This window comes from Heptranchias perlo, chromosome 2 (assembly GCF_035084215.1).
Source record: "Heptranchias perlo isolate sHepPer1 chromosome 2, sHepPer1.hap1, whole genome shotgun sequence".
In the NCBI taxonomy this organism is placed as follows: domain Eukaryota; kingdom Metazoa; phylum Chordata; class Chondrichthyes; order Hexanchiformes; family Hexanchidae; genus Heptranchias; species Heptranchias perlo.
Genome location: NC_090326.1, coordinates 24,720,916 through 24,748,182, shown reverse-complemented (window position 1 = coordinate 24,748,182; position 27,267 = coordinate 24,720,916). Strand labels below are relative to the sequence as shown.

At 44.3% G+C, this 27,267-nt stretch overlaps 1 protein-coding gene across 4 annotated transcripts in view; it reads right to left on the bottom strand.

Annotated features, from left to right (window-relative positions):
* elmo1 (engulfment and cell motility 1 (ced-12 homolog, C. elegans)) overlaps positions 1–27,267 on the bottom strand; it is a 282,334-nt gene that overhangs the window by 248,834 nt on the left and 6,233 nt on the right. For 2 of the 4 annotated variants that reach the window (XM_068001264.1, XM_068001286.1), the window contains exon 1: positions 14,751–14,851. The gene's annotated coding sequence lies outside the window, so the exon portion shown is untranslated. The other 2 variants (XM_068001271.1, XM_068001276.1) reach the window with 2 other exon arrangements.

Sequence of the window (27,267 nt, the reverse complement as noted above, 5' to 3'; positions counted from 1 at the left end):
ATTTTCATTTACTCTTTCACTTTTCGATGCTCCCCCTCCTACATTTCTCAGAGAATCTTCCCCTTTTGCAGTTTACTTCAATTCCTCCCATAGATGCCCCTGTAATCTGTTTATCTTTGAGCTTTGCTCAGTTTTACTGTCCTTAGCATCTCACGGCTCAATTCTCCTCCGGTACTCAGCTCTATCCCCTCAAGTGACAGGTCCTGGGTATATTAGTCACTGCTGGGCTGTCACTACAGTAGCCATCCTCCCCCTTCACACAATTACTTTACACAATTTGACAAAGAGGCACCAGACTGTTCATTAACACAGTTTCCAAGTCAATACACAAAGTATTTGTAATTAGTGATACAGACCAAGGAATAGGGGTAACTTAGTAGTGACTTCTTTCATGTCTCACCTAAAAACAGCAACTACTGTGGGCGTAAGGAGTATGCGAAGAGGCAGCTATTCCTCCCTCACCATTTCCACCACCATCATTGTGCTATGTGATACCATTTGTTTTGCAAAAAGGCATACTCCAGGATAAAGCCCTACAACGGTCTAGTACATATGCAAAGGTAACCGCCCGAGCATAACCGCATTCCTTAAATGGTAGATTCTCATCTCATTTTTCCTGTGGGATTTTCAATTCAATTCTTCCTACAAGCCCCTCCTGGCTTTATTTCATATCTCTACATCTAAATTTATATGTAACAAAATATATAATATGCGAGTCGATTTCTCATGGCATTGCACGTGGCACACGAGACAAACTGTGGTCTTCAGATGTTGTGCAGTTAGAGGGAATGGGCTAATTGAACCAAGGCACACAGATGTAATTCAGTTTGCATTTTAAAGTCAAACATTCTGTGATTTGATATTTTTTATAGTGAAATAGCAGTTTGGGAAGCAGAGAAGCAGTTAGTTGGAGCATAGGACTTTCTCTGCAGACTGAAATGCTGGGGATGCAAAACTGAAATGCTACAGCACCACCACTGCTGGGAGGGTGTAATTACAGTGTGACATTTACATAGAAAGTTTTCATTATAAATACACACATAGGAATTTATAATGGAGACAAGCTGATACTGCACTGAAGTATCAGGACACTGGGAGAACACCCTGCTCTTCTTAGAATAGTGCCATGGGATCTTGTACATCCACCCTACAAAGCAGACTGGACCTTGGTTTAGCATCTCATCTAAAAGACAGCACCTGAGACAGCGCAGCATTCCCTCGATACTGCACTGAAGTGTCAGCTTAGATTATTTGTTCCAAGTCTCTGCAGTGGTGCTTGAACCCACGACCTTCTGAGTCAAAGGCCAATGAGGGATCACTAAGGATTTGCAGATACAAGAAGAAAACATGATGGAAAAGTGTTGCAGATCCATCAGCAGAGAAAAGACAACTTAATGTTTTATGGGTAGATCCTTCATCAGAACGGTTTGCCATATCTGAAAGGATCAGCACCTGAAACATCAGCTTGATTTTTTTTCTTTCCAGATGTTAACGGGTTTACCTTGCATTTCCTATTTTTGTTTTAGACAAATCATATAAAACACACACTTTACAATGTTATTTGTGTAGCTTCCAAACACTGCATTCTCAAGAGAAATAAAAATTATATTGCATCTCGCTGCTGTGATACGTGCATCAGAGTATTCTTAACCATGTGTTTAATGTAGTGTCATTAACGTAAAAAATGTCCCAAGGAGCGTCACAGAGAAACAAATGTAACCAAGCCAAAGAAGGTGATATTAGAAGGGGTGACCGAAAGCTTGGTCCAAGAGATGGGTTTTAAGGAGCGTCTTATAGGAGAAGAGGGAGGTGGAATTATGGAGGGGTTTAGGAAGGGAATTCTAAGAGTATGGGGCCTAGGTGGCTGAAGGCACAATCACCAATGGTGGGGCAAAGGGAGGAGGAATGCACAAAAGGCCAGAGTCAGAGGAATGGAAATTTATAGATAGGATGGGGTCTTGCAGGGCTGGAGGAGGTTGCAGGGAGTGGGAGGGGCAAGGCAATGAGAGGATTTAAAAATAAGGATGAGAACCTTAAATGTGAGGTATTGAGGGACAAGGTGCCAATTTAGGTCTGCAAGGACCGGGCTGATGGGTGAAAGGGACAGGATAGGGGCAGCAGAGTTTCTGGGTCAGCTAAAGTTTATAATCATGGGGGACTTTAATCTTCATATAGACTGGGCAAATCAAATTCACAAAAGTAGCTTGGAGGATGAGTTCATGGAATGCATTCGAGACAGTTTTCTAGAACAACATGTCAAGGAACCAACTGGGAACAGGCTATTTTAGATCTAGTATTGTGTAATGAGACAGGGTTAATTAATAATCTTATAGTTAAGGGTCCTCTGGGGTACAGTGATCATAATATGATAGAATTTCATATTGAGTTTGAGTGTGATGTAGTTAATGGAGAGGATATGGGGTCAGAAGCTTAGCTCAGGACTGAATGGGATGTCAGTTCAGCCTGAGGCAATGTAGGGGAATGGGGTGGAACGGGCAACAAAACAGAGTTAAGTCCTCAGAGCTCCTATAAAGAGGAATATTTTTGTGTGTGACATTACTACGAAGCAGGGAGGATGGAACCTGCTAGTGGAGGAGACAACCACAAACAAGTGAAGAGAGGAGCCTGTAGTGAACGGATACTCAAATTCACCAGCCGCACAAGATACTGGCTCTGAGGCTGACAGGATACCACTACATACGAACAATGATGGACAGGAAAAAACCCTCAGGTCCATCCAGCCTGTCCCACACAACTGCGATGCTTTGTGCATCACAATATATAGACTCCGCACCCCACCCAAAACCACGTGATCTCCTGGGAGAGGCGATAAAACAGATAAAATCCTAGGCCAATTAAAGGGGAAAAAAATCTGGGAAATTCCTCTCCGACCCACTTAGGCAATCGAAACTAGTCCAGGAGATTAATGCCATGCAGTACCCGCCTGAATTCAATATCTGGTACTAAATATTTAACGCCAATTTGACTTTTATCACCAAATCCAAAATCATCTCAGATAGACCCTCTCTGATGCTGTAGTCTGATGCTGGCGTATCTCTCTGCCATCTGCGAGACCAAGCCAGCAGCCCATAAACCAGTACCCACCATCGTGTCACAACACCATGACTCGATCTGTGCAACCTCCATTGACTTATCTGCACAGGTTTGAGCTTTCTCAGCCCAAAAGATGCATGCCAGTAACAACAACAACACCAACAATAACTTGCATTCATATAGCACCCTTAACATAATAAATTGTCCCAAGGCGCTTCACAGGAACGTTATCAAACAAAATTTGACACTGAGCCACATAAGCAGATATTGGGACAAGTGAAAAGAGGTAGGTTTTAAGGAGCGTCTTAAAGGAGGAGAGAGGTGGAGAGGTTTAGGGAGGGAATTCCAGAGTTTAGGGCCTAGGCAGCTGAAGGCACGGCCGCCAATGGTGCAGCAATGAAAATCAGGAGTGCGCGAGAGGTCAGAATTGGAGCAGAGCAGAGATCCGGAAGGGCTATAGGAGGTTCCAGAGATAGAGAGGGGCGAGGCCGTGAAGGGATTTGAAAACAGTAGGTAGATTTCAGTGCCAGGCGAAGTGGGCCACATGCACACATCATCGTTCCCTGTAAGTGCAGGCACAGCATATCAGCCTCTCAGCACGAGCAAGGCAGCACACCTGCTGATGCCCCAAGGCAGCTGTACACATTTCAGTTACGCAATCTATCACAAAAAGGCATTCCTCATCTTAAACCAACATTGGCTCCTTGGCAGCCTGTAACAAAGGCAGGGATGTGGGTTTCAGCAGCAAATCAGATCAGGCTGGGGTGGAGGTGGACGATGTCACTAAGGCGATAGTAGATAATCTTTGTTATGGAGAGGTTATGGGTCGGAACCTCAGCTCAGGATTGAATAAGATGCCGAGCAGTCTGGTTTAGCCTGAGGCAATGGTAGGGGTTGGAATTGGCGATGATGTGCAGAGTTAAGCCCTCAGAGGTCCTATAAAGAGAAATATTTTGTGGGAGACATTACTATTTCAGCATTCGGATAGGTCACAGAGTCACCCATTTATACATTTCTAATCTGTTAATTATCCATCTATGATTAGTCCAATATTTTGCTATCTACACTATTAATCTGCATGAACTATATCCTGCCAATCTGTTCAAGCCAGCTCAAATAGTGCACGTTGTAAATATATAGGACAATGAATTACTGGATTTCAGGAACATTAGGTCAATAATTCACTATTATTACTGGTGTTAATAAGTACCTGTTGTTCCTCCCAAATAAAATAAACTAAGTAGTCTGATCTAGCCTAAAGAAATGTTTGATCTTTTCAATGGACCATTCTTTGCTCCTCACCAATCCAGATCTTTAACTAACCATGAAAACTGCTTAGCGACAACTCATCTGCCACTTTTTGCCCTTTCCAGCGAAGAGAACCATGGCCTCTGCTTCTACAGCCCAGCAGGATCAGGAAAAGCACATTCCCACCTTCTTTCCCTCCAAGCTGATATACCAACCTAATCCGAGCTGCAGTCCACTGATATACCAACCCACTCCGAGCTACAGTCCACTGATATACCAACCCACTGATATACCAACCCACTCGGAGCTACAGTCCACTGATATACCAACCCACTCCGAGCTACGGTCCACTGATATACCAACCCACTGATATACCAACCCACTCCGAGCTACAGTCCACTGATATACCAACCCACTGATATACCAATCCACTCGGAGCTACAGTCCACTGATATACCAACCCACTCCGAGCTACAGTCCACTGATACACCAACCCACTGATACACCAACCCACTGATACACCAACCCACTGATACACCAACCCACTCGGAGCTACAGTCCACTGATATACCAACCCACTGATACACCAATCCACTCCGAGCTACAGTCCACTGATACACCAACCCACTCCGAGCTACAGTCCACTGATATACCAACCCACTGATATACCAATCCACTCGGAGCTACAGTCCACTGATACACCAACCCACTCCGAGCTACAGTCCACTGATATACCAACCCACTGATACACCAACCCACTGATACACCAACCCACTGATACACCAACCCACTGATACACCAACCCACTGATACACCAACCCACTGATACACCAACCCACTGATACACCAACCCACTGATACACCAACCCACTCCGAGCTACAGTCCACTGATATACCAACCCACTCCGAGCTACAGTCCACTGATACACCAGTCCACTGATACACCAACCCACTCCGAGCTACAGTCCACTGATACACCAACCCACTCCGAGCTACAGTCCACTGATACACCAGTCCACTGATACACCAACCCACTGATACACCAACCCACTGATACACCAACCCACTGATACACCAACCCACTGATACACCAACCCACTGATACACCAACCCACTGATACACCAACCCACTGATACACCAACCCACTGATACACCAACCCACTGATACACCAACCCACTGATACACCAACCCACTCCGAGCTACAGTCCACTGATACACCAACCCACTCCGAGCTACAGTCCACTGATACACCAACCCACTGATACACCAATCCACTCGGAGCTACAGTCCACTGATACACCAACCCACTCCGAGCTACAGTCCACTGATACACCAACCCACTCCGAGCTACAGTCCACTGATACACCAACCCACTGATACACCAACCCACTCCGAGCTACAGTCCACTGATACACCAACCCACTGATACACCAATCCACTCGGAGCTACAGTCCACTAATATACCAACCCACTCGGAGCTACAGTCCACTGATATACCAACCCATTGGAGCAACTACAAATGGAGCCAAGTTCAGTCTATGGTTCAGATGTTGATACAGTGATCTACAGTGATTCGCCTGCACAACTAACCAACCATCACTGTTGACGACCTTCGTGTGTGCAGCCTGAGGATTTGTGTTCCTGCTGTCCGCTTCCATTAAATCATTAGAGTACTCTGCGTAATACTGGATCTATTCACAATTATTCAATATATTTTAGTTTCAAATGTTTCACACTGTGACAATGGATGTCCATATAATTTTTCTCCCAAGTAAAATCTATTTTACATGCCCTCCTCAGAACTGAATACATTGTTAGTGCATATTACATGATGAGAAATCAGTTGCTCACTCTCACCATCTTGTACAATACTTATGGGGCCAGACTGTGCACTGATCTGTGCCAAAATCCAGAAGCAAACAGTAGTGCAACACACTGGATGCTCTCCTAAATGTCTTTGTTTCAGCATAAAAGAAACCATCACTTGTGTCAGCTTGGCTCATTTGGTAGCACTCTTGCTTTTGAGGAAGATATTCGTGGGTTCAGGATCCCGTAGCATTATTCGAAGAAGAGCCTCAAGTTCTCCCAGTGTCCTGGCCAATGTTCGTCCCTCAACCAGAAAAAAAACCACACATGAACTTGCCGTTTGTGGAACTTTACTGTGCACAAATTGACTGACGTGTTTGCCTACATAATGGTGACTGCACATTAAAAGCAATTCATTGGACACAACAGCTTTGAGAAAAGTTAATGTTAATGTCATCTTAATGCTACACATTTTCACAGATAATCTTTCCCTATTAGCAAAAGAGAAGCGATGGATCTAAAGATATTTTCACGAAGGTTTGTTCACACATAGATTCCTTGCAGCCAGTCAAACTCACTCAACTTCTGCGAATTCAATGGGCATAAGCCAGAATGACACCAGTCTGCAAAGTACAACCCAGGAGTCCTCGAGGAATGCACTGTACTCAAGGTGATGGACAAATATAACTGTTTGCGGTCCATCTATTTCCCTCCAAGCTGATATTCTATCCCATCTCCTGCTCCTAAATCTCTACCAATGTTGCTCTTTAGCTGGGTGCAGCAAAGGATTTACCGTCCATTTTTCCCCTCATCCAGCGAGGAAATCACCTGCTGCAGGTTTGGCAGTTCCCCATAGTAGAATGGCTCAGCAGGATGGGAGAAGAGCGAGAGCCCATCTTGCAATTGCTCCAAGGCGCACGTCATTGTCCAGTGCACTGTGCCATGCCTTGACGATACATCTGCAACAAGTTAGAAATTTGAAGTGGAATGCCTACAAAAGGACTTAGATCCATTGAATAAGGCTCCAGGAAGAGCAACAAGATAGATAGAGCTCTGAGTTATGAGGAGAGACTCACACAATTGAACTTGTGTTTACTGGAGAAAAATAGAACAAGAGGGCACATGATCATTTAAATGCTTAGAGGTATAGATAATGTAGATAGCGACTGTAGGTGGATTTCAAGGTTGAGGTGAGCTTGGAGAGGGTGGGAGGGAGATGGGGAGTAAGATGCGGTTTAGGGCTAGGGTGGGTGGGAGACTGGGCAAAGATTGGGCCCTGGGAGTGAGAGGAAAGGCAAAATCTGATGGAGACAGATGGTCTCAATCTTTGGAGATGAAAAAATCTATGAGTTCTTCATACTTGATGTTTGAGCGAGGGCAGAGGTCGAAGGAGGAGGGGTTTAAGGAAGCATTTGCTCATACAAAAAACCTGGGATCGTCTTGACATGGTCAAGCCAAATCTGGCAACAAATGACTAGGCCCGATGTGTATCCTAACAAACCCAATCACTACAGTTTGGAAAAAACACCTCCTCCCTTTCTCCCAGAGTACTGGAAAGTGGACTATGCCCCATTCAAAAGTAGTTGATGTTATTGTGATGAAGTTTTTTTGTTTAATGGTATCTCTTAAAATCTAATCAAATCTAAAATCTAATCATAAGGCTTTACCCTGGAAGACTCCTTTCAAACTTAATGATAAAGCAATGATGTTGAGACCAAACAGGAGAAGGGAATAAATTGGGAGAAAAGTTCTAGAGATGAACAAATACCTTCTTGGCAACAACTGTATGTGAGATAAAAGCTCAGCTGGTGATTGGATAAAATGGTGAAATTGTGCGCAGGGTACGGTAGTGTAGTGGTTATGTCACTCAATTAATAATCTAGAGGCCTGGACTAAATCCAGAGAACGCAAGTTCAAATCCCACCATGGTGGTTAGAGAATTTCCGTTTAAAAAAATCTGGAAATAAAAAAACTGGTATCAGTAAAAGTGACCATGAAGCTGTCGGATTGTCGTTAAAAACCCAACTGGTTCACTAATATCCTTAGGGAAGAAAGCCTGCCATCCTTACCTGGATGGGCCTATATGTAACTCCAGTCCCACACCAATGTGGTTGACTCTTAACAGCTCCCTGAAGTGGTCTCGAAAGCTCACCATCAGGGCAACCAGGGATGGGTAATAAATGGCAGCCGTGCCAGCGATGCCCACATCTCGAGAATGAATTTTTAAAAATATTTAGCCAGCGAGGGCAGCACAGTAAGGTGATTGACTCAAAGCCAACAGCACACAGGTGTTGGTGGCAACCAAAATGGATGGCTTTGGTTTGGCTGAATTTAAGCTGAAAGACTCAATCCAGGACTAAAAACAGAAAATGCTGGAGAAGCTCAGCAAGTCACCCCCTCTAAGGCCAATATATCCTTCTAAGCCAGTTCTGACGCAAGGTCTTCGAGCTGAAACGTTAACTCTGTTTCTTTCTCCACAGATGCTGCCTGACTTGCTGAGCTTCTCCAGCATTTTCTGTTTTTATTTCAGATTTCCAGCATCCGCAGTATTTTGCTTTCAATCCAAGACTTGATGTCTGCCTAGCAATCAGAAAGTACAGCATCCGTTTTTGAAGTGGATGGTGGTGGCAGGGGGTTGGGTGCCGCTGGTGTACGTGTGGAAGTTGGCCACGTGCTTGTAAGCAACATCCCTAGGCTGTAGCACGGGGTGATAAATAGCAGGGACTATGGATGGAATCCTAGGGCACCCTGGGTGACTCCAAGGGCACAGTGGGAGAAGCAATTTGAGCAGACGTGGTGAGATAAATACACGTTTAACTGCAACAACATCTTGTATTTATATAGCGCCTTTAACGTGGTGAAAGGTCCCAAGGCGCTTCACAGGGGCGATTATCAGACAAAATTTGACACCGAGCCACAGAAGGAGATATTAGGACAAGTGACCAACAGCTTGATCAAAGAGGTAGGTTTTAATGAGCGTCTAAAAGCAGGCGAGAGGTAGAGAGAGAATTCCAGAGCTTAGGGCCTAGGCAGCTGAAGGCACGGCCGCCAATGGTGAAGCGATTAAAATCGGGGATACGCAAAAGGCCAGAATTGGAGGAGCGCAGAGATCTCGGAGGATTGTAGGGCCAGAGTAGGTTACAGGGATAGGGAGGGGCGAGGCCATGGAGGGATTTGAAAACAAGGGTTAGAATTTTAAAAACATAGATGCGGACTGTGGAGGTCAGGACAACAAGGTTAACGGTTTGGAAAGTGGCATTGAGGTAAAAGAGAACGAGAACGAATAGTGAGCCACAGTCACACAGGATATTTTTGGTGATTTTGACTAGAATGTTCTCTGTGCTGTGGGTAGATTAGAAATCAGATTAGAGTGACTCGAACAGGGAGTGGTGAGAAATGTAAGCGTGTGGTTGGACAACAATCACAAGATCAAGAACCTTGAAGAGAAAAGGTATACTGGAGTTAGGGTGGTAATTATAGAATATACTAGGGTCGAGGAGGTCCTTTTCAAGAAGACGATGACGATGGCAGTGCCAGAGGACAGGGGAGGTCAACAATATCAGTGAACATGGGGCTAATCAGTGGGTAGTCAGGAGCTGGGCTGAGGGTGCAAATTATTAGCTTAATGGAGAAGATAAGTTTGATGAGGGTTCTGGGTGGGAGGGAGAAAGGTAAGCTGGGAGGAGGATGGGGCATCTGTATGGATGGTGTGTAAGTTCATGAGTATCTTAGCTCCACTATCAGAGACAAGGACAGAAGATGGAGGATGTGAAGAGCAAGAGAAGGTGGGAGGTGGTTGAGGGTTGTTCTTGTTCTCTAGGGTGACCTGGAGCAATAGGAGGATTTGACTAGAGTGGGTGCAGGCCAGATGCGACAGCGGACTGCCAGGCCAGCCACACTTCACATGCACTTTAGTCCCGGAATGATAGAATTTTGCAGCACTGTAGGCCATTCGGCCCATCGTGTTCCTGCTGGCTGTCTGAAAGAGTTATCCACTTAGTCTCACTGCGCTGTCCTTTCCTTTCCTTCCTGTCCTTTTAATTTTTCTTTTTCAAATATTTATCCACTTCCCTTTAAAAGCTATTATTGATTCTGCTTCCAACATTGTTTCTGTTTCCACATCCTAACAACCCTCTGCATATATATATAAAAAGAAATTCTCGTAACCTCCTCCTTCAACAGCATTCAGTTCTGGGTACTGCACCTCTGGAAGGATATACTGGCCTTCGAGGAGGTGCAGCGCAGGTTCACCAGAATAATACCGAGGCTAAAAGGGTTAAATTACGAGTACAGGTTGCACAGACTGGGCTTGTATTCCTTTGAATATAGAAAGTTAAGGGGTGATCTAATTGAAGTGTTTAAGATGATTAAAGGAGCTGATAGGGTAAACAGAGAGAAACTATTTCCTCTGGTGGGGGAGTCCAGAACAAGGGGATAATACCTTAAAATTAGAGCTAGGCCATTCTGGGGTGAGGTCAGGAAGCACTTCTTCACACAAAGGGTAGTGGAAATCTGGAACTATCGCCAACAAAAAGCTGTTGAGGCCGGGGTGGGGGTCAATTGAAAATTTCAAAACTGAGATTGATAGATTTTTGTTAGGTAAGGGTATTGAGGGTTACAGAACAAAGGCGGGTAGATGGAGTTAAGATACAGATCAGCCATGATCCAACTGAATGGTGGAAAAGGCTCGAGGGGCTGAATGGCCTACTCCTGTTCCTATGTTCCTATTTCTTTGGTGGTGACTTTAAATTCACATCCCCCAGTTGCCAACTCACTCACCAATGGAAACAGTTTTCCTGATTTGTCTCATCAAAACCCTTCATGATTTCGAACACCGATCAGATCTCCTCTTAACCTTCTCTGTTCTAATGAAAAGAGCCCCAGTTTTTCTAGTCTTTCCTCATGACTGAAGCCCCTCATTCCTGGTATCATCTGAGTGAATCTCAGCTGCATCCTCTGCATGTCCTTGGCATTCTTCCAAATGTAAGGAGCCAAAAACCAGATACACTATTCTAACTGTAGCCTAACCAATAATTTGTACATGTTTAGAATTATTTCTTTGCTTTTCTTTGTTCTCAATATCCCTATTTATAAAACTTAGGATCCCACGGTCTTTTTTTCAAAAACAGCTTTCTCAACAACCCTCCCATTTTTAAGATTTGTGTACCTCAACTCCATTTTGAATAGACTTGATGTCCTTATCCTTCCTCCCAAAATGTATCACATCACGTTCCTCCACATTAAATTTCACCTGCCATTTATCTTTCCAATCTACTAACCTAGGTCCTCCTAAAGTCACACAGTTAACCACACTCCCTATTTTTGTGTTGTCTGCAATATTTGATATTATGCCCCCATACCCAAGTCTTGATCATTTATATATATCAAGAGTGACAATTATTCCAACACTGACCCCTCAGGGACACCACTGTTCACATCCAGTCCAATTAACATCCATTATCCACTACTTTCTGTTGTCCATCGACCACCTACCTATCCATGCTGGCACACTCCCTTTATTTTGTCAACAAGCCTCCTATGTGGAACCATATCAAATACCTTGTGAAAATCCCTATGTACAACATCCATGGCATTTCCTTGAGAACATAAGAAATAGGAGCAGGAGTAGGCCATACGGCCCCTCGAGCCTGCTCTGCCATTGAATAGGATCATGGTTGATCTTTGACCTCAACTCCACTTTCCTGCCCGATCCCCATATCCCTTGATTCCCAGAGAGTCCAAAAATGTATCTACCTCAGCCTTGAATATACTCAATGACTCAGCATCCACAGCCCTTTGGGGTAGAGAATTCCAAAGATTCACAACCCTATGAGTGAAGAAATTCCTCCTCATCTCAGTCTTAAATAGCCGACCCCTTATTCTGAGACTATGCCCCCTAGTTCTAAACTATCCAGCCAAGGGAAACAACCTCTCAGCATCTACCCCATCAAGCCCCCTCAGAATCTTATATTTTTCAATGAGATCACCTTTCATTCTTCTAAATTCCAGAGACTATAAGCCCATTTTACTCAATCTCTCATCATAGGACAACCTCTCATCCCAGGAATCAATCTAGTGAACCTTTGTTGCACCGCCTCTAAGGCAAGTATATCCTTCCTTAGATAAGGAGACCAAAACTGTACATGGTACTCCAGGTGTGGTTTCACCAAAGCCCTGTACAATTGTAGCAAGACTTCCTTACTCTTGTACTCCAAACCCCTTGCAATAAAGGCCGACATGCCAATTGCCTTCCTAATTGCTTGCCTGCATGCTAACTTTCTGTGTTTCTGTACGAGGACATCCAGATCTCTCTGAATGCCAACATTTAATAGTTTCTCACCATTTAAAAAATATTCTGTTTTTCTATTCTTCCCACCAAAGTGAATAACCTCACATTTCCCCACATTATACTCATCTGCCACCTTCTTGCCCACTCACTTAACCTGTCTATATCCCTTTGCAGACATTTTGTGTCCTCCTCACAGCTTACTTTCCCACCTAGCTTTGTATCATCAGCAAACTTGGATACATTACACTCAGTCCCTTCGTCTAAGTCATGAAAATAGATTGTAAATAGCTGAGGCCCAAGCTCTGATCTTTGCGACACCCCACTAGCTACAGCCTGCCAACCTGAGAATGACCCGTTTAGCCCTAGTTTCTGTTTTCTGTCCTTTAACCAATCCTCCATCTATGCTAATATATTATCCCCAACCCCATGAGCTCCTATCTTGCATAACAATCAATCCTTCCCCAATACCCTCCATTATTTCCTCAAAGAATTTGATTACATTTGGCACGAATTGCCTTTTACAAATCCGTGCTGCTTCTCCTTAATTATCCCGTTTCTTTGCAGGTGATTATTAATTTTTATCCTGTATTATGGCTTTAGAAGCTTACCCACTGCTGATGCTGGGCTGACCAGTCTACAGTTACTTGGTTTATTCCTTTCTCCCTTTTTGAACAGAGGTGTTACATTGTTGCCGTCCAGTCCTCTGACATAACCTTCGATATCTAAGAATGCTTGAAAGATTTGTGGTCAGAGCCCTCTGCTATTTCCTCTGACTTTTGTTCAACATTCCAGATTATTGCCATTTGGGCCTGTGCCTTTTCCGCTTTGAGTTCCACCTATTTTCCTTTTCAGTATTATTTCCTTTATCTACAGTCATTCCAAGTTGCAATCAAACTAGTAATGTGAGCAGAACTTAGGCATACACCTTCAAACCACCCAAGCAGGTGTGGATAGAGACCATTAACTAACTCTGAAAAGGTGAAAGTACAGAGACGTGGCGATATGGCTAGAAACTGAAAGCACCTGACTCCAAAACATTTTGCACTTGTTTTTTTAAGCTATCTTTGATGCCACTATTATTTTAGTAATTGCTTCTTTTTTAAAAAAAAATTATTTGCACGGTGTAACTCTGGCACAATGTTTGCACAGGAAGTTAATAATTGCACCTAACATTACGTAGAAAGTCGCCATCAGATCAATCAATTTTTAAATAAATCTTAGCACCTGAAGACAGGAAGTCGCTTAGAAAATTTTACTGAAGTCTAACTATAGGCCAAAGTTGAGCACTTTGTGGGCACTTCAACCTTGTGGATATAACTTCTAGTTCCTGCTCCACTGATGCAAGAGGCAACTAAAAGTCTGAGGAGAGAACATCCACCAAGTTTGATTTTTTTTTAAAACTCCACCAAAATGTTTGCACATTATTGCAGTGACAACTTAAGTGTTTGATTATAAAAATGTTTACAGGCCCAATACACGGAGGGTTGCCAGTATCCCGGTTTATGAAAAAAACCCAGAGGAAATTGCCCAACAAGGTTAATAAAAAAAGCAGTTAGAGTTATTGAAGTAATATCACTCCCTAGAGACATGTGAACAGGACACACACATACAGACACACCTGGTCTCAAAAGGGCCTCGGTCTTTTGGAGGGGGAGGCAGGCTCATTTTTAACCAAGACTTTTTCTTTCCAGTTATAAGTAATGAAATACGTAGCGGTGGGGAGTATTTCAATCTCAGTTTGGGCTGATGTATAATGCTCGGGCTTTGGTCTCATGGTTTAGGGCTTGATCAGAATCACTCAACTGAAGCACCCGCCTTAAACCGATCATTGCCTGTTACCCTAGTGCAAAATCATGGACACTCACAAGTAGCAACACTATTCATTCCACTTCCATCTGTGGAAAGGAAAGAACTAACCAGAGCCAGCTCTCCGGTATAAATTAACTGTGGCACTGGAGAATTGATAAATTACTATTTATATCCGTTCTTCTACGTTACTTTCATTTCTAGTTCTTAGTCATTACAAATTTAATACAGCACATTGCAAGCTCCCAAAATCCACGCGCTGTACCTTTTGTGGCCGTTTTACACTCTCAATGCAGCATGTACTGTGTTACTGTAGCAGGAATAACCCCACCTTTCCTTTCTGTTACAGTCAAGAGCAGTGTTGTCTCAATGGTGAAAATGAAGCGTGCCTGTTAAATAACTCCACCAGGAAATCCTGTCACGAACCTAACAGTCTCCTCGCGCCAAGCCCAAATAAAATGTGGTATAAATAAGACGTGCCTCCACCAATCTAGCCACACTCCCCAGCATTCTGCTCAGAGCAGATCATCCTCTCGATAACTTACGATTTCATGTCCAGCTAACCAAGGCCCTTCGATTTCTTGTGCTACCACAGAAATTCAAGAAGCTGCCACAGGCATGAAGCTTTCAACTGCAGCAGTTTGAAAAGGAAGTAGGACTTACATCACTGTACTGCTCAAAGGAAGCTGTTCGACGGAGCACGGGTGTGTTGCATCGACAGCAATGGGGGAGAACAGCAAGATTCTCAGTATCAATCCACAGGTGAATCAAGTCAGGATCTGTGACTTCAAGAACCACCAAGCTTGGTGCTCATGTATTCCTGTTAAATCAAAAATAAAATATTTTGCTGCTTTGCACAAATTGACAAGTATGCTGCTTAACTGAACATTCTCTGCATGTCTATGTTGATTGATTGCATATTCTGCATGTGTTCTAACTGTACGCCGTGTTAAGTCTGCAGACTTTCAAAATCTATTCTTTCCAACCCTGAAAGGATATTTATCCATTTTAATCAGGCTATGCACAAATAGCAAATATAGTGGTACCATTCATAGTTCACCAAGAGTTAAATAGTGTAAATGTCACATTGCAAACTATTCTTGGCAATCCTAAACGTTTCCTCACTGTCCCGTGTTTTAAGGGAACTGGTTTCTGGAATTCACTCATGGATAATGACTGCTGATCAATAGCAAACGCTACACAGTAACGAGACGTCTTTCAAGATTTACGACACATACTTCAGCATAGGTTACACCATCCTGTCTCTTTGTCAAGGGAAGGGGTGGCAGTGTCAGCATCAAGCACCAAGCAGATGTTCAACTAAAACTTCTCTAATTTGCCCTCAACCAGTGCCTCAAGCCCAGGTTCGGAACAGCACCTACCACAGTACCAGAATGATAGTTTCATTTCCCCACACTGGGTCTCTGACTGAAATTGTCAACTTGGTGTCTAATCTGTGCTGTATTATGGGCACCTACACCCACAACAACAACTTGCATTTATATAGCGCTTTTAACATAGTAAAAACATCCCACGGCCATTGACAGGAGCGTTATCAAACAAATTTTGAGACTGTCCAAACTCATTTCACAAGAGTCCCTCACAAACGAGAGAATGAATGAGGGAAGACTTTCATCCTATCTGTCTGCAATAGAACCAACCGAGGGGCAGTGTTGCCGACATGCGCATGTAGACAGCTACACTTAGAATTTCCTGCACAAAGTGGAAACATGAAAAAAAAACTTCCGCAAATCACGCAACTCACAAGTAACTGGCAGGTGTTGGCAATGCTGCAGGGGTTTACTCACTACACATGCACATTCAATCCCAAAGGAGGCATGTCTGAAAGGTTCCAATGATGAGAGTCCAGCAAAACTGACTCAAGAGCCTAAAGTCAAAGAAAAGAGCGCACAAAAGAAAGCGGTAAGTAGGAAGAGCTATCTGCAGTTGTTTTTCCTTCCCCCATTCCCCAACTGACTGAAATGATGCAACTTTTCTTCTAGCTCATGTGCAGGATTTCTACACTGTTGCTACAAGTAGTCATACTACTGTCACCAACAATATAGTATCACAGACGTTAGCCGTGGCTCAGTGGTAGCACTCTCGCCCGAGTCAGAAAGGCTGTGGGTTCAAGTCCTACTCCAGAGACTAGAGCACATAATCTAGGCTGACACTCCCAATGCAGTACTGAGGGAGTGCTGCACTGTCGGAGGTGCTGTCTTTCAGATGAGACGTTAAACAGAGGCCCCGACTGCCCTTTCAGGTTGACGTAAAACATCCCATGATACTATTTCGAAGAAGAGCAGGGGAGTTCTCTCTGGTGTCCTGGCCAATATTTATCCCCCGACCAACATCACTAATACAGATCATCGGGTCATTTATCACATTGCTGTTTGTGAGACCTTGCCATGTGCGAATTGGCTGCTGCGTTTCCTATATAATGTTGCCATGAAGATTAGTAAGCCTGAGGATTGGGAGAGTTTTAGAAACCAGCAAAGGATGACCAAAAAATTGATCAAGAGGGAAAAAATAGAAATTGAAAGTAAACTAGCAAGAAATATAAAAAGAGCTTGTAAGAGCTTCTACAAACATGTAAAAAGGAAGAGAGAGTGAAAGTAAACATGGGTCCCTTTAGAGATTTTTTTTTTATTCGTTCATGGGATGTGAGCGTCGCTGGTGAGGCCAGCATTTATTACCCATCCCCAATTGCCCTTGAGAAGGTGGTGGTGAGCCGCCTTCTTGAACTGCTGCAGTCCGTGTGGTGAAGGTTCTCCCACAATGCTGTTAGGAAGGGAGTTCCAGGATTTTGACCCAGCAACGATGAAGGAACGGCGATATATTTCCAAGTCGGGATGATGTGTGGACTTGGAGGGGAACGTGCAGGTGGTGTTGTTCCCATGTGCCTGCTGCCCTTGTCCTTCCAGGTGGTAGAGTTCGCGGGTTTGGGAGGTGCTGTCAAAGAAGCCTTGGCGAGTTGCTGCAATACATCCTGTGGATGGTACACACTGCAGCCACTGTGCGCCGGTGGTGAAGGGAGTAAATGTTTAGGGTGGTGGATGGGGTGCCAATCAAGCGGGCTGCTTTGTCCTGGATGGTGTCGAGCTTCTTGAGTGTTGTTGGAACTGCACTCATCCAGGCAAGTGGAGAGTATTCCATCACACTCCTGACTTGTGCCTTGTAGATGGTGGAAAGGCTTTGGGGAGTCAAGAGGTGAGTCACTCGCCGCAGAATACCTAGCCTCTGACCTGCTCTTGCAGCCACAGTATTTATGTGGCTGGTCCAGTTAAGTTTCTGGTTAATGGTGACCCCCAGGATGTTGATTGTGGGGGATTCAGTGATGGTAATGCCATTGAATGTCAAGGGGAGGTGGTTAGACTCTCTCTTGTTGGAGATGGTCATTGCCTGACACTTGTCTGACGTGAATGTTACTTGCCATTTATCAGCTCAAGCCTGAATGTTGTCCAGATCTTGCTGCATGCGGGCACGGACTGCTTCATTATTTGAGGGGTTGCGAATGGAACTGAACACTGTGCAGTCATCAGCGAACATCCCCATTTCTGACCTTCTGATGGAGGGAAGGTCATTGATGAAGCAGCTGAAGATGGTTGGGCCTAGGACACTGCCCTGAGGAACTCCTGCAGCAATGCCCTGGGGCTGAGATGATTGGCCTCCAACAACCACTACCATCTTCTTTTGTGCTAGGTATGACTCCAGCCACTGAAGAGTTTTCCCCCTGATTCCCATTGACTTCAATTTTACTAGGGCTCCTTGGTGCCACACTCGGTCAAATGCTGCCTTGATGTCAAGGGTGGTCACTCTCCCCTCACCTCTGGAATTCAGCTCTTTTGTCCATGTTTCGACTAAGGCTGTAATGAGGTCTGGTGCCAAGTGGTCCTGGCGGACTGAGACAGGAGAAATCATAATGGGGAATAAGGAAATGGCCGCGACGTTAAACAAATATTTTGTATCTGTCTTCACAATAGAGGACACAAAAAACTTAAAGTAATTAATATTACTAAAGAAAAAGTACTGGAGAAATTAATGGGCCCAAAATCCAACAATTCCCCTGGACCTGATGGCATACATCCTAGGGTTCTAAAAGAAGTGGTTGCAGAGATAGTGAATGCATTGGTTTTGATCTTGCAGAATTCCCTAGATTCTAGAACGGTCCCAGTGAATTGGAAGGTAGCAAATGTAACCCTGCTTTTTAAGGATGTAACTAGCAGGGTAGATAAAAGGGAACCAGTGGATGTAGTATATTTGGATTTTCAAAAGGCATTCGATGATGTGCCACACAAGAGGTTGTTACACAAAGGCTCATGGGGTTGGGGTAATATATTAGCGTTGACATGAGGATTGAAAACAGAGAGTAGGAATAAACGGGTCATTTTCAGTTTGGATGCTCAGTCATTGAGTATATTCAAGGCTGAGTTCAATGGGTTTTTGGACTCTCTGGGAATCAAGGGATATGGGAACGGGCTCGAAGATCAGCCATGATCTTATTGAATGGCGGAGCAGGCTCGAGGGGTCGTATGGCCTACTCCTACTGTTATTACCACATGATCCTATTACAACAGTAACTACACTTCAAAAGTACTTCACTGGCTGTAAAACGCTTTGGGATGTCCTGAGGTTGTGAACAGCGCTATATAAATGCAAATTTTTTCTTTCCTTTTTTACCACACCAGGCAGTGCGTTTACAGCATGAATCATCAAAGGCCCCTCTTACTCTTTATTTTGAACTAGTTTCAAAATATACATCCCAAATCATACTTGGTTGTGACTGAAATCTACAATCAGTTCAAAAACTGACAATCAGATTTTCAAGTGTAGAATTGGAAGAAGTGTCACTGGCCCGACAGGCTATTTTGCTGAGCACAGTAAAGGTTAGTGACTTGGAAAAAAAACTGTTCTATATATATAAAAAAATCCTTGCAGAGGAATAGCAAAGAAGAAATGGTTGTGGTGAATTATTTTCAAAGAAATTATATGATAGAAATGGCTAAGAACAAACAAAATCAGCACCAAAGTTAAATTTTGTGTTTTATGCAGGAAGTGGAGGCATCATTTCCCGTCAACTTTTTTTCCTATGATCAGAAGGTCCAAGGTTTGATCCCCAGTTTGGGTTCGCTGATTTCTGTTGGGGGAACCTATCGCGAGCACTACAATTAACCTCAGCACCCTTGTGGTCGGGTGGTGAAATTTTTTGGAAGTTCCAACTCCCAATCGCTAGCCAGTGAGCCCTGGTGAAAAGTGCAGATGGCGAAAGAAGACAAGGTCAGGCTTGACTGTGGTGCCCTACATGGTTGAATAGTCACAATTTAGGCTCACACACTTACAATAGCCACTTGGGCAAAGCACGGGGAGAGCTGCCAGTGTCTGTGGAATCGCAACCCATTATGAATCGGTATTTTCAGGTTGGGGAGGGAGAAAGTGGGGAAAGAGTATTTTTCCTATTTCAATGAGGCACTAAATTCTAATTGTTCAAACTCTCTCATCCCTTCCCCCCCACTTGAAAATTTGCTGGAAAAGAACATTCGAAGTCCAAACGTTCAGAACCCACATCACACAAGAAGAAGCTAATTGGCACCAACATTGCCTGAGCTACACTGGAAACAAACCACAGAGGAATACAGTGTACGATCTTACCTCTTCACCTAATTAATTTTTAGTATATTGTCTAAACAGTATAATTATGGAGAGATCCATAGGATATGAGCTATATCCCTCATGCCAGCAACCACAAGTCACTTGCAAATTACCAGATCAACCCAGTCACTCAACGGGAGATACTTATCCAGAGTGGTCTCAACCTGATCAATTGCTAAACCCCCATCATCAAAGGTAGCTTCATGGTGAGGGATCAATTTCACCCAACCTACTCTCTGCTTCTGCACTCCAACTGGTTTATTTCTAATCTCTCCCCATTGGTGCTACAAAACTGGCACCAGAGTATCAGCAGTCATCTTGTCAGATACTCCCGGTTGAGCTGCTGAATACTACACCCCATACTCAAGGCTAGATTGACAACAGCATCTCCTCCAGGGAGTTCACCAACCATCCTTGGCACAGGCTCAATGTGCAAGATCCCTACATCACTAGAGTGACTACACTTCAAAAGTACTTCATTGGCTGTGAAGCGCTTTGGGACTTCCTGAGGTCATGAAAGGCATTGTATAAATGCAAATTCTTTCTTTCTTTCATCTCAGTGTTCCTACATACATCCCTGGTTCACTCAATGACTGATTATTGAACGGAGGATTCTCTCTGATTAAGCACTCAATCACACCTCCCAGATTACCAGCTGTCTTCTCACCCTACATTAAGTTAGAGCACACACATCAGGGACCCTTTGGAGCAAATATTTAGCCAACTGCAGAATATCAGAATTGCTAGGGAAGCATACGAGAGGAAAATTGCTGAATCCCAGTTAGAAGGCCATCAATGGAAGCCCACAGACACATGGAGCAGCAAGTGTACCGAGCGCTACAAGTGAAGACAAGCAGGCCAGAAATAGCCCCTGGCCATATTATTAGAAACAATTTTACAACACTTGACTGTGGTGCCCTACATGGTTGAATAGTCACAGTTTAGGCTCACACACTTACAATAGCCACTTGGGCAAAGCACGGGGAGAGCTGCCAGTGTCTGTGGAATCGCAACCCATTATGAATCGGTATTTTCAGGTTGGGGAGGGAGAAAGTGGGGAAAGAGTATTTTTCCTATTTCAATGAGGCACTAAATTCTAATTGTTCAAACTCTCTCACCCCTCCCCCCCCCTTGAAAATTTGCTGGAAAAGAACATTCGAAGTCCAAACGTTCAGAACCCACATCACACAAGATTTTACATATTATTAGAAGCACTGGTTTGTAACAGTGTGATGGGAAGTACCTGGGCTTGGTCAGCTGAGATAGGGACTTGGGATAGAGCAAATTGCACAAATATCCCACCACGGCAACAGGGCTGTGTGTCTGTATCATGGTTTATTTTGAACTGTATAACCATAATGCCCCTCGGAGCGATGCTCCATCATGGTCAACTCATTTTATTGGAGAACACTTCCCCAAAATATCATTAATTGATGCTCACTTTCAGGCAGAACTGCAATACTTCAGAATTATCACTGTGATCTCTCAAACCTTTTTTCACTTGGCTTCCAAGTAGTTTTAGGAAAACTGAACAAACCAGAAATGGATTTCAAATAAGCTACTATTTTTATCATGATTTCAGTTTGTTTAAAGAAAAATAAATTCCCTTAGCATTTTCACGATTATTTTTGCTGCTTTCTGAGGAATCACTGCCTATTTGAATATGAAATGCCCTAGAAGCTGAAAAACAGTACACCACACACTACCAATGTGACTCTGATAATCTAATACAGTCTGGTGTTGGCAGCAGAGTCAGGCTTACTGGAAAGTAAAAATGAGACATAAAACCACAGCCCTCTCACAGGGACAATGACTGGATGATTCCAATGGCACGGATACCAAAAATAAACTTCGCAGACAAGCCACCTCATGTCTGTCTCAAGCATAGCTCTTTTAAAGAGGGCAGCTGTCCAATTGTAGCGAAGGATTACATCGCTGTTAATAACAACAATCAAGGCACCAATCCAATAGAGGCATGTGCTAATTTTCCACACTGCTTATGGATGGATGGAAGAAAGAACAAACTTGCATTTATATAGCACATTCCATGACCTCAAGACGTCCCAAAGCAGGTCACAGCCAATGAATGACTTTTGAGTGTAACCACTGATGTAATGTAGGTAAACACTGCAGCCAATTTGCGCACAGCAAGATCCCAGGAACAGCAATGTGATAAATGACCAGTTAATCTGTTTGAGGGATGAATGTTGGCCAGGACACCAGAAGAACTCCCCGTTCTTCTTTAACTAGGGTCATGGGATCTTTTACATCACGCCTTGAACATGGTTTAATGTCTCATCTGAAAGACGGCACACCCCTGACAATGCAGTGCTGCACTGGTCTCATTCTAGATTATGTGCTCAAAATCCATTCTGGGACTTTAACCAACAAAATGAGTCAGAAGCGAGAATGCTACCGCTGAATCAAGCTGACACATACACTGAAACTATCAACAGTTTGTGGGGTTTCTTTTGAGGCCTCATACCAGGTGCCTCTGTACAGGTCATACCGTGGTTAACAAAAATGGCAGGGCAGGGTCAAAAGACCAAAGGCCTACTCTTCTTATTTGTGCATGTTTACACAGAATGCTGAAACATTCAGAAGCTAACAAAACAATAACGCATATAAAAATAAAAAGCATCTGACATGAACTTTGAAGCCAATTAGAGGCAAAACACTTGAAATATGCACTGGTTATTGGTTAATAGGAGATTTGGTTAATGGATAATAGGGAAAGGGGGCTCACAAATGGGGCCGTTACCTTGGGTGTGAGCCTTAATGGTGAATTTCCACCAGCCATTTGACTGCACGGGCATTACAGCCCTAGCCAACCCCATCCTCACCCAATGTGCAAGGCCGATCTGGACAGCAAACAGGGCCAAGAGCCCTGGCCATTTTCCCCTCCCTAACACAGGGTCATTTAGCCCAACTGTAGGACCTCCATAACTACCAGAGCTGAAATCAGCTACCTTAGCACAGACCCAGAATCCAAACTGGGACTTCATGGTCAGTATGCCTGAGCTACTGAGTGGACAAATTCAATGAGCCATTAGGGGAGCATGAACCCTTAGCAAAGATAAATCACGTAACCTTCTCCTGAACACAAACAGCAGAAGATATTTACAACAACAACTTGCATCTTTTTTGCATCTTCAACATAGGAAAACGTTCCAAGGCATTTCACATAGGCATAATCAAAAAAATGGACACTATGCAAACGAAGGAGAGGCAGAGCAGTTTAGGGAGGGGAATTCCATAGCATGGGGCCCAGGAGGCTGAAGGCACGGTCACCAATAGTGTGGCAGAGGGAGGGGGGATGCACAAGAAGAATTAATACATTTTATAGTTCATGCAGTCAGAATCCAGTCCTGTCTCATGTGACAGCACTGTCATGCGTACAAGTATCCTGTTTGCTGTTTAATTTCACGAGATTGCTAGACAAACAAAAACTTCTGTGCGCTTGAAAATGTTGCCATTTTTGAACGATGACTGCAAAAGAATTAATGCCTTTCAACGTCCCTTTTCCGAATCTGAAATGAGCACTGGTTACGCTGCACCACAGAGGGGATACGTTGCAAGCTCGTGCCCATGTACTATCACAAACCAAATTACTAATCCAGCCGTGGCACTGTGGGAAAGGACCAAGTGGAAGCCAAGCATTTTCCCGTAGGGAAGGGAGAAATAAAATTAAAAATACCACGCCAGAGCTGCATTGGCCAAGGTATAGTAGTCAGCCATCTTAGGTGGGAATAATGTGTAGAGGTCAAAGGTAAGAAAGAGGAGAAACACTGCTTTAAAAAGGGGGGTGTCCCATTCAGGAATGAAAAAGCGCAGTGCGATCACATCTCGCAAAAGCATTTTTTTTTAACCTGCTTGCATTGAGAGGTGAGCGCAGCGATGCAAAAAGCAACACCCTGCATCTGCTGCAAAATACTTTCAAAACCTGCTCCGCAGCCTCCGACGCAGAGTGAAGATTTTTGGAGCAGGCTCTTTGCTGAAACTGAGCCTGCCCTGGAACTTGCACCTCCCCTTTAACCCAGCAAGACAAGATTGAATAGTTTGACAGCTCGACCTGACTGCTGTACCTCCCCTCCCACGAGCTTGTGGACAGAATGACACCAAACTCTCGAAAACGTCTCAAATTCTATCTTCTGGCACAGTTCTGCAACCAAACAGGTCAGCATTTGAAAACAACTCGGACCCTCCTCAAATCTGAAGAGACCAATTTTTGCCACAGCACAGTCCATACATGCACTCCTGTAATCAGCAGCTCTCTATAACAAAGAAACAGGCTTATTTTCTTCCTCTCCTCTGATTATAATATATTTATCATAATTTTCCACAAAATACCATTCAGTACTTGCAAAATATTACATTCAGTGCAAAGTCAGTGCAGCACACAAGGGTTTAAAGACAACACCACTTCGGGTTCTGCCTTCAAAATAGAGCAACGCTCTCTCCTGCACCGGTTTCTAATTTGAACTGTTGAGCGGGCGCTGATCTGCAGACCAGAAATGGTTCAGATCACTTCCTGCAGCTCGCTCTGAACTGCTGGGCACCTTTTTCAAGTTAGTTTGAAAGCAATGTGAGGGCGGGGCCTCAAAAGACGGCTGCTTGTCCCTTCGTTGCCCCTGAAATTCTGAGCGTCCTTGGCACTGCGACTCACAGAACCAGCTGACTAAACTCAACGTGACTCGGGCGAACGGTTCAAACTCAGCTGTGTATAAACGGACTAGAAAATAAATCTTCGGGCAACGGTCCAGGCCATGACTGTTCGCTTAACACAGGTGCATGGATCTAAATCAATTTAACTTTAATCTATCGAAGCCTGCAGGTTACAACTTGGGCACCTTGATTTATATCGAGGGCTAGTGCTGACAAGCAGACCTGCACCTGTCACAGGGAGGAGTTTCTTGAAGCGTTCAGGACAACTGTGGCAGAATCTTCCACAGTTCAGTGACTTCTGCAGATAAACTCCCCGAGCTTTTCGGTTTATTTTATTCATTCTAGGGATGTGGGCGTCACTGGCAAGGCCGGCATTTATTGCCCATCCCTCGTTATCCTGGGTGGTGGGCCTTCTTCTTGAACCGCTGGTAGCGGTTTATTACAACTGAGTGGCTCTGCTAGGCTACTTCAGAGGGCAGTTAAGAGTCAACCACGTTGGTGTGGGACTGGAGTCACATTTAGACCGGACCGGGTAAGAATAGCAGGTCTCCTTCCCTGAAGGACATCAGGGAAGCAGTTGGGTTTTTACGACAATCCGATTGCTCCATGGTCACTTTTACTGATACCAGCTTTTTATTTCCAGATTTTTTAAACTGAATTCAAATTCTCAAACTACCATGGTGAGATCTGAACTCACGGTCTTTGGATTATTAGTCCAGGTCTCTGGATTATTGATCCAGTAACATAACCACCACACTAACGCACCCCCATGCAGGGTGCATCAAGTGTATCATCAAGGGGGGCTGCTGGGTGTCATACAGAGCAAGAAGGTTCCAGGTAACAATCGCAGGTTCGTAATCAAATAGGTAGATTCAGCCGGGACGGGGGGGGTGGTAGGCACTGTAGTGCTACAACTATCAGCCGCCGTTCCTGCTCCTGATGATTGTCCAATGGTCCCTTGCACGAAGCACAAGAGTGAGCATCAGAAGCTGTCACTATTTAAGCTCACACACCAAGAATGCCATTTGGCCAAGGTGCCAGGCAATTGCTGGCAAACATTCAGTCAACACCACTGCAGCGCCCGCCCGCCAACCCACCCACCACCAGTCACTGCCGTCAGGGCAGGAAAGGCTAAGGGGGGAAAAGATAAGGGGAGAAAAGTGCATCATCTAAACTCAGAAACAGGTTTCAGAGCTAAAATGAACTCTCTGTTTTGCTAAACAGTGATCAGAGAAATGAAGCAGTGGGGCTAGAGAAGACTTCTTGACATTGAAAACTGCATCTACTGAATTGCGTTTACATGTACATTGGATGGTTCTTGTCCAACGTGCTTGCTTTCTAAAGTAAACAAAACCCATCTTCAAGAGAAATTTGTGCAATAGATGAACGTAACATGACCTTACATACAGCAGTGGTTTGAACAATGGGTGGAGGAACCCAATAAAAATGAACAATCTGTACTTGTAAAGTTCTTTAACATAACAAGGTACTTCATAAAAGGAGGGGGGGGGGGGGGGGAGGAGAGCAAACACCGAACAGGAGTAGGTGAAGAGTTAGGGAAAGCGGCCCAAGGCATGTAGGTTTCGAGGTGTGACTTTTGAAGCTGGAGAGATGTAGCGAGGTGGAGGGTTTAGGAAGGGAGGTACAGCGTGCAAGACCACTACAGCTAAAGGCACCCCTTCTTTGTCGACAGAAGGGAGAAGGGGGGTATACAGGAGGCCGGAATTGGAAGAGTGGAGGGTGGGACGGAGGAGTTTGCAGAGATGGAGTGAGGTGAACCACAGAGCTATTTGTAAAGGAGGACCAGAATTTTTGAAGTCATTGCATTGAGGGAAGATGTTGGCGGGGACAGCGACAATGGAAAAGGGAGGCTGACTGTGGCTAGGGATGCCAGTTTGTACTAAAATGTTAACTGACATGTTTAGGCTACAAAGCAGTGATTAGCTGCCTAGCTACTCTGCTGTCTGAATAGAAAGCCCTCAGTTTTGCTAAATGCTTGTTTTTATGTCTGCAGAGTGCAAGTTGGACACACAAATACATCTGGAACCAAACAATACAGCCTGGGTACAAGGATCTGTTTACAAACTTTCTGCTCTCCCATTTGGCCAGATCCAGTATTTCTTGGGAGTCCGTACCATAGCAACAGGTCTGAAATGCCACGAAATCCACGTTTCAATTCTGTTCCTATCGAGAAAATAACCACTCAAATCCTTATTGACCCAGATAAGAGACAATGGTACCAATCCCTGACCTCAATGTGCTCACACCACGCACTAAGTGACCTGTTTAGTCTTAGCCGATCCCGGCAAGTTTACTTCCAGATTATATCCAGCTGCACAAGAGCCAGCATCAGGAGTCACTGTCACAATCATGGGCCTTAGCGCAATATACGAAAGGGTTACTGCTGCTGAAACCCTTATCCATGCTTTTGTTACCTTCAGACTTGACTATTCCAATGCCCTCTTGGCCGGCTGGCCAGCCTCCCATCTTCCATCCCACATAAACTTCAGTTCATCCAAATCTCTGCTGCCCGTATCCTAACTTGCACCAAGTCCTGTTCACCCATCATCCCTGTGCTCACTGACTTACATTGGCTCCCGGTCCAGTAATGCCTCAAATTTTAAATTCTCATCCTTGTGTTCAAATCCCTCCATGGCTTCACCCCCTCCCTATCTCTGTAACCTCCTCCAGCCCCACAACCCTCCAAGATCTCTGCGCACCTCCAATTCTGGCCTCTTTGCATCCCCG